Below are 13,356 nucleotides of genomic sequence, written 5' to 3'. Positions count from 1 at the left end.
ACATTCTTCTTTGTAATTTTTATCATGTTGCCGAGAAACACCTCAAAGCACTTCACACACAGTGACTTACTGTTGTTAAGCAGGTGAATGCAGCAGCTATTTTGCACACCACAAGATCCCATAAATAACAATGAGATGATACCCTTAATCTGTTTTGTTGGTGTGTTGAGGGAGGAATGTTGGCCAGGTCACTAGGAGACTGCACTTCTCCTCTTTGAATAATGTCAGGTTCCTACTGAACCACCGGAGCAGGCAGATGGAGCCTCGGTTCAAAGTCTCATCTGAAAGATGACACCTCTAAAAATGCAGCACTCCCTCACTACAGCACTGAAGTGTGAGCCAAGTCCCGGAGTGCAGCTCGAACCTAAAAACTTCTGATTTAGAGATGAGAATGCTACCAACTAAGCCAAACTGACACTTAAGTGGAGCTACCCTGTAACACATGAGGCTCAACTCTATCTCATTGGCATGGAATGCAAGCAAGGGTAACTGATGCAGCAGATCGCCATTGAAGTTCAAAAAGAGAGGATAATTTTATCAACTTATATTTCTGAAAATGCAGAGAATCAGACACTATCCAAAACGTTAAGTGTCCGCACTAAACCAGATATTGTCATATATGGGTTAAGTTCACTGCAGAAGGAACCGGATCCTGTAAAGTTGTATTGAAGTCTGTGCAACTGCTTTATTATCATACTTAAAAGGGGTGATTTTAGGAGGCAAATGCGGGTGTGTTGGGGGCGGGGGGGGGGCTCTGAAAATCGCTCAAATCCCATCTGGGTTCGGAAGCCGGCTTCCAAGTTTCCCAGGGACCCACCTGTACGTATGCGGGCGACCCGAAAACGGAAGTCCTGCCGGCAATTAAAGCCTGTGGGATGACAGTTAAAGTGCCAAATGTACCTCATTGAGATACTTTAGGCACTTTACCTGTGACAGATGAAAGATTTTTAATTTACCTGGGCGGCTTACCCACCACTTCTGATTCATGCCTGGTGAAACCAGACGTGAAGGGCCGGATCAGGGAACAAGAAACAAAATAAATTAAATAAAAAATCATGCAAGGAAGTGAAAACACTAAATGCACCTACCTTTGAAACCTGCTCCAATATCCAATGTCTCCCGCTCCGATGTCCCCCTCTTCACCCTCCCGATGTCCCCCTGATCTCACCATCCCAATCTTCCCCTCTCCCACCCGATCTTCCCCTCTCCCCCCCCCGATTTTCTCCTCTCCCTCCTGATCTTCCCCTCTACCCCCACCCCCCCCGCCAGTCTTCCCCTCTCCTCCCCCCCCACCCCGAGTCTTCCAGTCCAGCGCTGGATAACGTCTGGCTCTCTCTCTTTCTCGCCCCACCTCACGCTGTAGCTCCTGATAGCAGCCAGCCTGTCAATCAGGCCAGCTGCCGGGCGGGAAACCCGGAGGGGACGTTAACCACCATCAATCAACGTGTGATTGCGTCGGAAACGGTAAGTTCGGTTCATGCGGGTTTGCCACGCGCCCAATCGCCCCCCCCCCCCCACCCCCGCTGCCATCCCACCTCCCCGCTACTATTGGGGCCAAAATATCTGTCACCCTGGCTAGATAAATTACTTTTCGCTTGAAAACCTACCGTTACATAGCCAGTGCTACAAATGTATGCTACAGTGCTACAAGTTGCTTCTGATTCCTGAGTCCAAATCGTTTATGTAAATGGTGAACAACAGTGGTCCCAGCACCGATCCTTGTGGAACACCACTTCCCACCTTTTGCCAGTCTGAGTAAGTACCTTTAACCCCTACTCTCTTTTCTGTTTTGTAGCCAGCTTGCTATCCATTCTGCTACTTGTCCCCTGACTCCACATGCTCTGACCTTAGTCGTGAGTCTACTATGCGGTACCTTATTGAAGGCCTTTTGAAAATCCAAATATATTACAGTTACTGCATTACCCTTGTCTACTCTTTCTATTACTTCTTCAAAGAATTCAATAAGGTTGGTCAATCATGACTTTTCCTTCTGAAATCATTGCTGACTTCTTTATTATATTTTCATTTTCTAGATATTTTTCTATTACACCTTTGAGTAAGGATTCCATTATCTTTCTTATCACCGACATTAAGCTAACTGGTCTATAGTTCCCTGGACTTGTTCTATCTCCCTTTTTAAATGTAGGAATAACATTAGGTGTCCACCAGTCCTCTGGCACTATTCCCTTTCCTAATGAATTTTTATAGATATGTAATAGTGCCTCTGCCAACTTTTCCCTAACTTCGTTTAATATTCGCAGATGCAATCTATCCTGATGAACGGTTTTATCCTCTCTAAGTTTGATTAGTTTATCAATGATCTCCCCCCTTTATAACTTAAATGTCTCTATGTTTTTTTTGATTTCTTCTTCTAATGTCATGCCCACCAATGTTAGTCTCCCTGGTAAATACTGAGGCGAAGTTTCTGCCATTTTGCTGTCATTACCTGTAAGTTTATCGTGTGTATCCCTTAGTGGCCCTTTCCCGATCCTGATTTTTCTTTTGTTATTTATGTGTCTATAGAATACTTTATTATTTCTTTCATATTCCTTGATAATTTAATCTCACAGTTCCTCTTTGCTTTCCTAATTTTTTTTGACCTCTTTCCTAACCTCTTCGTATTCCCTTTAGTCCTCCTTTCCTTTATTGTCTACGTACTTAGTGTATGCCTTTTTCTTTAGTTTCAATTTTACCTTTATCTCTTTATTCATCCATGGTGTTTCATTACTGGCTAGTTTGTTCTTGTTTTTTTAGAGGAATATATTTCTCTTGGACTCTATTGATCATCGTTTTAAATATTTCCCATTGCTGTTCTATTTCTTTGTCTTTCAACATTTTTTCCCACTTTACCTTCCCTCACTAGTTCCATTCTCATCCCCTCAAAATTAACTTTTTTCCAGTCTATTACTTTGGTCTTTGTCTTACTTATGTCTTTCTCAATCTTTATTTTAATCCTTATTATGTTATGATCACTATTGCTTGGATGTTCCCCTATGCCTACTTTTTTTATCTACTCTGGTTCATTTCCCATTACTAGATCCAGCAGTGATTCCTCTCTTGTTGGGCTTCTCACATACTGGGTAAGAAAGGAGTCCTGGACTCATTGTAAAAATACCATTTACCTTTCCCCTTTCCCTGTCTCTTCTTGCCAGTTTATTTGGGGGTAGTTGAAATCTCCCATGATTATTAGTCAGTTTTTTTACTCATTTCATAGATTTGCCTGCATATTTCTTCCTCCACTTCCCATCCACTATTAGGTGGTTTGTAGAATAGACCTATTAATAAATAAGAACATAAGAAATAGGAGCAGGAGTAGGCCAATCGGCCCCTCCAGCCTGCTCCGCCATTCAATAAGATCATGGCTGATCTGATCCTAACCTCAAATCTAAATTCATGTCCAATTTCCTGCCCGCTCCCCGTAACCCCTAATTCCCTTTACTTCTAGGAAATGTGATCGGTCCCTTATCTTTTGTCTCAATCCTGATGGATTCTGTTTCTATCTTAATATACTTTTGTCCCTTTTTCTATTGTCATTATGTTGTCTCTAATTAGTACAGCTACCCCATTGCCCCTCCTTACTTCCCTATCCTTTCTAAATATATAATATCCTGCAATATTTAACTCCCAGTCCTGTTCTTTATGTAGCCATGTTTCAGTTATCCCTACAACATCTGGCTCCTCGCTACAAATTATTGCCTCCACTTCCCCCATTTTGTTTTGGATGCTGTGTACATTGCTGTCAGGCAATTTAAATTGTTTTTAATGATTGCTCCCCTCACTTTATTTTTAACAGTCATTTTGTACTTATGTTCTATAACTGTATTTGTTCCCTGACAGTTTATGTTACCCTTATTCTTTACCTTGGTCTGACCTTTATTGTCATCTTCTATTTCTTTTATCTTCATAGAATCATAGAATCATAGAAGTTACAACATGGAAACAGGCCCTTCGGCCCAACATGTCCATGTCGCCCAGTTTATACCACTAAGCTAGTCCCATATGCACTTGGCCCATATCCCTCTATACCCATCTTACCCATGTAACTGTCCAAATGCTTTTTAAAAGACAAAATTGTACCCGCCTCTACTACTGCCTCTGGCAGCTCGTTCCAGACTTATATTATTTTCACCAGATCCCCCCTCCCCCCTCTTACTGGTTTAAAGTCCTATCCTCAGTCCTGTTTATCCTTTCCACTAGGACACTGGTCCCATTCCAGTTCAGATGGAGCCCATCCCAACAGTACAGCTCCTTCCTCTCCCAGTACTGGTGCCTGTGTCCCATGAAATGGAACCCCTCCTACCCTTACCAGTCTCTCAGCCACGCGTTCACCTTCATGATCTGTCTATCCCTATGCCAATTAGCATGTGGCTCAGATAGTAATCCTGAGATAACCACCCATGAGGTCCTACTTCTCTATCATTGGTGGCTAATTTTTTGGGTCAAATGTTGCCCATTGAAGGAAAAGAAGACCTCCTTCCTGTTTCCTCACTTTCTATATGAGTATTTCCATGGCTGCATTAGAGAATCAGGGGGCATGCTTCTTCAATAACTCACTCTTCACTGACCATCATCGAAAAGTGCATCTCCCTTTTAAGGGCTGCGGTCTGCCTCTAAGTGGCGGCCGCCCGCCAGATTTCCTGCCCTCCCAATTGAAAAGCTGTATATAAGGTGCGTGATTAGTGCTGGCAGCTTGCCTGTTGTATTCAAATGAGGCCTGACCACAATCTGGCCATCTGCCGATTTAGTCAGGTGGGTAGAAAGGACACCCTGCCCACTGCCTGCTTGAAGTACTTTATGCTCCACATGAAAATTAACCACGGGGAATTGCAAGAGAGAGAAGGGCATAGATTTGGAGAGGATAGAAAGGTTGAAGAGTGGGCAGCAGTTTGCAAGGGCAGAATGGTCAAGGGTGGGTCTTTTGAGGGGGGAGGGGTTTGAGGCTTTGGATCAGCAGGGAGACTGTGATTGAAATGTGCCATCTGGTTTAAGAAGGCCTGTTGGGACAGTAAAACATCTGTACTCCATTACCAATAGCAGTAAAGGTCACCACTGTCCTTAACTTTTAGGCCACAAGGACTTTCTAGGAACCCACAGTGGTACAATCTCAGGAGTCAATCACTTTGTCATTTACTGCTCCATTAAGGAGCTAATGGAAGTCCTATATCACCCACCATATAAACAGTGATCGGCAGCAGCAACAGTTTTTTTTACCAGCTGATCACAGTCCTAAAATACAGGGAATCATTGACTGTACATATAGAATTGTACAATGTTACAGCACAAAAACAGGCGGTTTGGCCCATCAAGTCTCGGTCAGTGTTATCCTCCATATGAGAAACCTAAGCTAATCACACTCTCCTGCTGGATTCCAACACCCTTTCACATTCCTCTTTTTCAAACAACTATGTACGTCCACCAGCAACCTTATGGCAAGAGCAATTGTTCGATCATTGTGTAAATAGTACTCAGCCGCCACAAGAAAATAATATACCTCAATTCACAAATGCTGAGGGTGGATATGATGCTTTCATTCTGAGGCAATCCACTATGACCCAGATCTTTGAAGAAGAAGGAAAGATGGACGGCTGGTTTCTTGGAGATGTGGGCTGTGTGATGCAATCATGGCTGACGACACCTCTGCACAACCTCCATACCTGAACAGAGATCAGATGTAACGAGGCACATGGGTGGACCAGGATAATAAATTGGGGTGCTGAAACAACATTTTAGATACTTGGACCAGTTGGAGTTGTGAAACACCTTATAATAGGCTTTAGAGAGGGTCTGCAGAATTATACAAGTATATTGCATGCTACACAATCTTGGCAATAAACACAGACCTCATCGTGGACTTGAATGAAGAAGAGCTGTTAGCCATGGAAGACCAGGAGTGTCAATGGTATGCTGCTGCTACCACAAGCACATCAGCTACTGCAGACAGGAAAACATCTGTGCAAGGAGCTTGTTGTCTGGTTCTTCCAGTGAGCTTTGCAATTGCAATCTGTTACATTCTACTGGACATATTTACAATCGCTATAACTGCTGTCTGGTTCATTCATTTACTTTTTGCAGAGAATTGCATGTTATGTTTACTTTTAATTAACTGACATTTTATTTCCAACAAAGAAGTGAAAGATTGCAAGATGTAGTAAAAGTGCATTTGGTTTATCCAGTTGTATAACGCTAGCATTTAATGTGTTTTGCTCCCATGTTTGTCCTTTTTGTGCTGTACAGTTTTCTGTGTTGCTTTTGCATATGGCCTACTTTTAAATGCTCCCCCAGTGGACTGGTGGGTGGCTGCATAGCTAACTATGGATATAGGGAGTACAGGCTACAGGGGATAGAAAAGTCTGCTACCTGTATCTACGACTAAATTTGATGGACTTCCATCAGTGCTAGATTCACCAATGCTGTAGCCAATGTGGGCTCATTGGATCTGTATCTCAGCAAGAGGAGAGGAGGGAAAGAACAACATTGAATTGCCACCTCATTGTATATATTAACTGAATTTGGTCATTTATTTCTTCTCATCAATCTCCTGGTTCCCTTTAAATTGCAAAATGGGAATGCTGTAAAGCAAATTTGTATCCTTAAAACATCCCTATTTCAGGGCCAAATGCACAGACATGCAACCTTGTACCATATCACTGTTAATGAGGCACTGTAGTTGGGAATAGGAAAACAGCAAGAGTCACTTGTGACTTATCCATCTGGCCTCCATTCAATACCACATCGTTATTGGGTTGCCTTGAGTTCAGCAACTCCTAATGTGAGGAATCGCCATTGGCACAGCCTTTTGATACACAAACATGCAGAACCACCAGGTCTCTGCTACAATCACTTTTCAAGTTTCAGGATTTATATGAACTATCATAATCATTACTTTTTTAAGTAATGTAGTAAATTAAAATATTAAACTTCAACATTTTCAGCTGCAGCAATTAATAGCATGGTGTAATTAGAGTAGAAGCACTTCATGAGCTATGATACGACATGCATGCTTATGACTTCATCACCCACAGAAAGACTACATTTTACACTCCTTTTCCAAAATGCTTTTCGCATGGCTCCAAAAGATGGTGTTCTAATGGGGCTTTACTGTACTTTCCTTTAGGAGCAGTTGTTGTTTCTACTCCCCAGGACATTGCTTTGTTGGATGCACAGAGAGCAGCAGAAATATTTCGAACAGTTAGTGTTCCTGTAAGTACAATTTACATGAGTTAATGTCTTGTCTAGGTTAGTGATTTAAAATGAAACATGGATTTCAGAGTAAATTATCTAATGCTTATGTTGCTACATAATGGTATTGATTTACTGCAGCAGTAAGAAATTAGAAGATTTTAAGAAGTTGGCTCGTAGAAGAGTTTGTGGTTTCGATAGGTTAGGAATAATTTGTTTACACAGAGAGTAGTTAGAATGGGGAATTCTCTGCTACAAACTGTTGTTAAATCAGAGTCCATAAATTCCTTTTAGATGGTAGCTTGAAAAGAGGAATATTAAAGTATGGGGAACCAGCATTTGAGTGGAGGAAAAAAAACTGCAGACTTGATGAGCTCTAAATTTTATTGGATGAAAAAAATTCGGCATACAGATATGTCTGGACAGTTAGAAATTTGGTCCAAGTGTAGAATGTACCATTTTATAAAAATGTTTTCTCCTGCCAATTTTTTTCTTGTTCCCTCTCCTCTTGGGAGTGCCAACTCCTTCCTGAAGTACAATTCCGTGACTGCTAGGCACCTTCTAGTACTCCATCCAAGTGACCATTCCCCATGTGTGAGCCCATCAGTGAACGTCGGGAAGCAATCCGACCGTGGCAGTATTGCATCCCACCTCAATCCTGTACTCCGGACATCTAAGAACACAGCAGTTACTTGATAATGATCAGGAATAGGAACTCTGGCTGACTTTTTTGTGATTCTCTCTCCCTGCCTGAGAGACACTGAAGCCTTTTGTAGACCCCCAACTATCTTACTGGCTCCTGACAGATTAGTTAACTCAACAGATTAAACTTGAACCTTTCCTGGTCTTTATGGCTGAACTACTCACTGCATCAGGAAAGCTTTCATTTTAAAACATTGTACTTAATGTTTTGCCTTGCACCATTAACTTTGATGTGGGAGCTCCTTTGGATGGAATATTGTCCTTTGTCTGCAAACTGTTTTCAAAGGCCGTTTTTTTCTGATTAATCAAGCCCCAGTAGTGCAAAGATTAATGCCGTTATATTATAGATACGATCAGGTGCAGTAGGTTTTCAAAATAATTTTAAGTCTCCTATTTGATTATATACAGACTATCAAAATGATATTCCATGTTATCCTGGATATGACTGGGGGAGAACAAGGCAGTATTGTGGATTAAACACCACTGTAAAGAGTATTCAAGGTTTTAGTACCTGTCACACTTTAGGTTATCATAAGTAAATAAGCACATTTTGTGAGCTGGTCAAGTGTGTTTGCCACGCCACACTGAGATGCAGGTGTGTGCCCAGCAAAGCTATTTGCAAATTGATCTGTTTGAGTAAAACTGTCGCATTAATGTAAGCAAAACTGAAAATTCCACTTTTTATGCCGAATAACATTTTCTTTTTAAAAGTGGTATAAACAGGGTACTTGATAGGAACAGGAGTACTACTGTGTTTATTATGCAGACTAGTTCAAAGAGCCGGCTCAGGCACGATGGGCCGAATGGCCTCCTTCTGTGCCCAACCCTACTATAAAATGGAAATATCACTTGTGTGCTGAAATTGTTTTAGTAAATATGAAAAAAAAGTTAAGCAACACATGACATATTTGAAGTGGTTTCACTAACCAAGGGGCAAGAGGAGGGTGGGGAACGTGGTGTGAAAATGTGACTGCCAGCAGCCCACTTTCTGCAACCGTGGAATTGTGCTGCCCACCATTTCAGTAGTTTGATGCCAGCGTGAGGTTAGAGCTATAAAAACCATATTGAAGAACTTCCGGCCATGTCTCTCGAGCCTGTGTCAATGTTATAGATTAGACATTTTGAGTCCAGTAGAATTTATAGCTGCAGAATCATCAGAGGCAGTAGAATCAAAATTGATGATGTTTTCTATTCTCCTCCTCTCCACTCCGCATGGACTCATGCTAGCATTTGGTTTCACATGCACCAACTGCCTTCTGATACCTTTTCATGTGTTCACCAGGGCAGTAGGCTATTCAACCATGGACTGCAGCACAGCCAAGCCTGATCCTATACTCACCTGATGTTCACACATGTCCAGGAGTTACTGGATAGTGATCAAGGGTGGGCACTCTGGCTGATTTTTCCCATTCCTAGCCTAGGGGCGTTGAAGCAATTGTAGCATCCCAATTGCTGTCCCAGCTGAGATCAATTAACAAAGCAAAGAGCGGGAATCGAATCTAAGACTTTCCTGGCCTGTGAGAGATTACTGGCTAAAATTGAGGCACCTGGAGTTGGAGACAACCCCATATTATGAGTAAAACATTGGATGAGAGATAGGAGGCAGAATGCTGGGATAAAAGCAACATTCCCAGATTGGTGAGCAGTGAACAGTTGTGTCTTCCACGCATCAGTACTAGTGCCCTAAATTTTCACTCTGTATACAAATGACCTGCTATATACCAGAGGGAGCTGGGCCGGTTCTGGACTGGGGCAGAGATCGCATCATATAGAAGGTAAATATCTTTATAGATAACACTTGGACAATGTGATCTCCTGGATGGCTTTAGATTGCCTGAGGGGGTTGGAGATGAATTTTCCCTTATTGGCCCTGGGTTTTTATCGCTGTTTTTTTGCCTCTCCCTGGAGATTAGATGACCGTGGAGCTGGGGGCGAGGGAGGGTGGGAAGTGTCTAGTTATGATGTTCAAGCCAGCATGGGGCAGGCTTGATGGACTAGCTGGTCTTTTCCTGCCTGTCAGTTTTGTATGTTCGTAGATACATAGTATCATAGAATGGTTACAGCATAGAAGGAGGCCATTCGGCCCGTTGAGCCTGTGCCAGTTCTTTGTAAGAGCAATCCAGTTAGTCCCACTCCCCGCTCTTTCCCCGTAGCCCTGCAAATTTTTTCTCTCTAAGTATTTATCCAATTTCTTTTTGAAAGCCACCATTGAATCTGCTTCCAACATCCTTTCAATTGTAAACAATTTTACAACACCAAGTTATAGTCCAACAATTTTATTTGAAATTCACAAGCTTTTGGAGGCTTCCTCCTTCCTCAGGTGAATGTTGTGAACTCCACAACATTCACCTCAGGTGAACTCCACAACATTCACCTGAGGAAGGAGCAAGCCTCCGAAAGCTTGTGAATTTCAAATAAAATTGTTGGACTATAACTTGGTGTTGTAAAATTGTTTACAATTGTCAACCCCAGTCCATCACCGGCATCTCCACAACATCCTTTCAGGCAGTGCATTCCAGATCATAACTACTTGCTGTGTAAAAAAGTTTTTCCTCATGTCGTCTTTGTTTTTTTTTGCCAATCAACTTAAATCTGTGTCCTCTAGTTCACGACCCTTCCGCCAATGGAACAGTTTCTCTTTATTTACTTTATCTAAACCCTTCATGATTTTGAACACTTCTATCAAATCTCCTCTTAACCTTCTCTGCTCAAAGTAGAACAACCCCAGCTTCTCCAATCTATACACGTAACTGAAGTCCCTCATCCCTGGAACCATTCTGGTAAATCTTTTCTGCATCCTTTCTCAGGCCTTCACATCCTTCCTAAAGTGCGGTGCCCAGAATTGGACACAATACTCCAGCTGTGGCCGAACCAGTGTTTTATAAAGGTTCAATATAACTTCCTTGCTTTTGTCCCGTATGCCTCTATTTATAAAGCCCAAGATCTTGTATGCTTTTTTTAACCGCTTTCTCAACCTGTCCTGCCAACTTCAAAGATTTGTGCACATATCCCCAGATCTCTCTGTTTCTACACCCCCTTTAGAATTGTACCATTTAGTTTATATTGCCTCTCCTCATTCTTCCTGCCAAAATGTATCACTTTGCACTTCTCTGCATTAAATTTGATCTGCTATGTGTCCGCCCATTCCACCAGCCTGTCTGTGTCCTCTTGAAGTCTATTACTATCCTCCTTATTGTTTACTACACTTCCAAATTTTGTGTCATCTGTAAATGTGTCCTGTACACCCAAGTCCAAGGCATTAATATATATCAAAAAAAGCAGTGGTCCTAGTACTGACCCCTGGGGAACACAACTGCACACCTTCCTGCAGTCCAAAAAACAAACGCTGACCACTACTCTATGTTTCCTGTTACTTAGCCAATTTCGTATCCACGTTGCCACTGCCCCTTTTATTCCTTGGGCCTCAATTTTGCTGACAAGCCTATTATGTGGCACTTTATTAAACATCTTTTGAAAGTCCATATACACAACATCAACTGCATTGCCCTCATCAACCCTCTCTGCTATCTCATCAAAAAACTCAATCAAGTTAGTTAAACGCAATTTGCCTTTAACAAATCCGTGCTGGCTTTCCTTTATTAATCCACACTTGTCCAAGCGACTTAATTTTGTCCTGGATTATTGTTTCTAAAAGCTTCCCCACCACCGAGGTTAAACTGACTGGCCTGTAGTTGCTGGGTTTATCCTTACACCCTTTTTTGAACAAAGGTTGTAACATTTGCAATCCTCCAGTCCTCTGGCACCACCCTCATATCTGAGGAGGATTGGAAGATTATGGCGAGCACCTATGCAATTTCCACCCTTACTTCCCTCAGCAACCTAGGATGCATCCCATCCGGACCAGTGACTTATTTACTTTAAGTACAGCTAGCCTTTCTAGTACCTCTTCTTTATCAATTTTTAGCCGATCCAGTATCTCAACTACCTGCTCTTTTACTGTGACTTTGGCAGCATCTTTTTCCTTGGTAAAGACAGACACAAAGTACTCATTTAGTAACTCAGCCATGTCCTCTGCCTCCATGCTTAGATCTCCTTTCTTGGTCCCTAATCAGTCCCACCTGTCCTCTTACTACCCGTTTACTATTTATATGCCTATAGAAGTTTTTGGATTCTCTTTTATGTTAGCTGCCAGTCTATTCACATACTCTCACTTTGACCCTCTTATTTCCTTTTTTACTTCCTCACTGAACTTTCTATACTCAGCCTGATTCTCACTTGTATTAACAACCTGACATCTGTCATACCCCCCCTCCCCGCCCCCCCCGTTTTCTGCTTCATCTTGCTCTCTATCTCTTTAGTCACCCAGGGAGGTTTGGCTTTGGTTGCTCCACCTTTCCCCCTCGTGGGAATGTATCTAGACTCTTCTTTAAAAGCTACCCATTGTTCAATTTCAGTTTTGCCTGCCAATCTTTGATTCCAGTTTACCCGGGCCAGATCCGTTCTCAACCCACTGAAATTGGCCCTCCTCCAATTAAGTATTTTTACTCTAGATTGCTTCTTGTTCTTTTCCATAATTAATCTAAACCTTATGTTTCTATGATCACTGTTCCTTAAATGTTCCCCCAATTGCTCCACTTGACCCACCTCATTCCCCAAAACTAGATCCAGCAATGCCCCCTTCCTCGTTGGGCCGGAAACATACTGATCAAGAAAGTTCTCCTGAACACACTTCATAAATTCCTTCTCCTCTTTGTCTTTTACACTATTACTATCCCGGTCTATATTAGGATAGTTGAAGTCCCCCATTATCACTACTCTGTAGTTCTTGCACCTCTCTGTAATTTCCTTGCAAATTTGCTCCTCTATATCCTTCCCACTAGTTGGTGGTCTATAGAATACACCCAGTAGTGTAATGGCACCTCTACTGTTTCTTAACTCTAACCAAATAGATTCTGAATTTGACCCCTCAAGGACATCCTCTCTGCAGCACTGCCATATTCTCTTTAATCAATACTGCCACCACCCCCTCCTTTTTTTCCTTCCCTATCTTTCCTGAACACCTTGTATCCAGGAATATTTAGTACCCAATCCTGACCTTTTTTGAGCCAGGTGTCCGTTATCACCACTACATCATATTCCCATGTGGCTATTTGCACCTGCAGCTCACCAACCTTATTTATCACGCTTCATGCGTTTACACACATGCACTCTAAACCTATCTTAGACCTTCTCATATTCTCTCTTAGTCTGATCCCACCTAATACTGTACTATTTTTTACTCTAGTGCTATCTATCTCTCCCAATCTTTTGTGCACCTTGTTTATCCTTTCTAATGCTACATCCTGATGCCCATCCCTCTGCCACATAAATTTAAACCCTCCCCCACAGCACTAGTTGAACTCCCCATGAAGGCATTGGTTCCAGCTCTGTTGAGGTGCAACCCGTCCGTCTTGAACAGGTCCCTCCTGCCCCAGAACTGGTCACAATGCCCCAAGAATCTGAAGCCCTCCCTCT

The 13,356-nt window shown here is 42.3% G+C and overlaps 1 protein-coding gene across 2 annotated transcripts in view; it reads left to right on the top strand.

Moving 5' to 3' along the window:
• tll1 (tolloid-like 1) overlaps positions 1-13,356 on the top strand; it is a 268,042-nt gene that overhangs the window by 55,550 nt on the left and 199,136 nt on the right. Inside the window, exon 1 of one of the 2 annotated variants that reach the window (XM_067991173.1) lies at positions 7,123-7,200. The exons of the other annotated variant lie outside the window; for it this stretch is intronic. The gene's annotated coding sequence lies outside the window, so the exon portion shown is untranslated. Of the gene's footprint in view, positions 1-7,122; positions 7,201-13,356 lie in introns of those variants that run through there. 2 annotated transcript variants of the gene reach the window in all.

The sequence above is a fragment of the Heptranchias perlo genome, chromosome 1 (assembly GCF_035084215.1).
Source record: "Heptranchias perlo isolate sHepPer1 chromosome 1, sHepPer1.hap1, whole genome shotgun sequence".
NCBI classification, from domain to species: Eukaryota; Metazoa; Chordata; class Chondrichthyes; order Hexanchiformes; family Hexanchidae; genus Heptranchias; species Heptranchias perlo.
The sequence above is the reverse complement of the archived record's forward strand: the minus strand, read 5'-3'. Positions and strand labels throughout refer to the sequence as shown.